The following is a 312-nucleotide window of genomic DNA, read 5'->3' as shown; positions in this document are numbered from 1 at the left end:
TACATACATTCATGTATGTTTTTTTTTTTTTTTTAAAAACACACATTTACAATATCCATATCTATACCTTATTATCTGCTATTGATAGAAAACAAAACAAAAATGATGAAATGATGTGTGATAACAACAACAAACAATAAAAAACCAAAAACACAATTCTCGTTTCAGAATCGAATTTCAATCGTTTGCATTTCCAAGCGACATTTAAATTTCAACTTTCAACTAATTTTAAATTCCCTTTTCGTTTCCCCAGTTTGGGTACTTGTGGGGGGGCTGTGCACAATTCGTCATACACTTGTACACACAAAATAG

The sequence above is a fragment of the Penaeus monodon genome, chromosome 23 (assembly GCF_015228065.2).
Source record: "Penaeus monodon isolate SGIC_2016 chromosome 23, NSTDA_Pmon_1, whole genome shotgun sequence".
Lineage (NCBI taxonomy): Eukaryota > Metazoa > Arthropoda > Malacostraca > Decapoda > Penaeidae > Penaeus > Penaeus monodon.
This window is presented reverse-complemented; position numbering follows the sequence as displayed.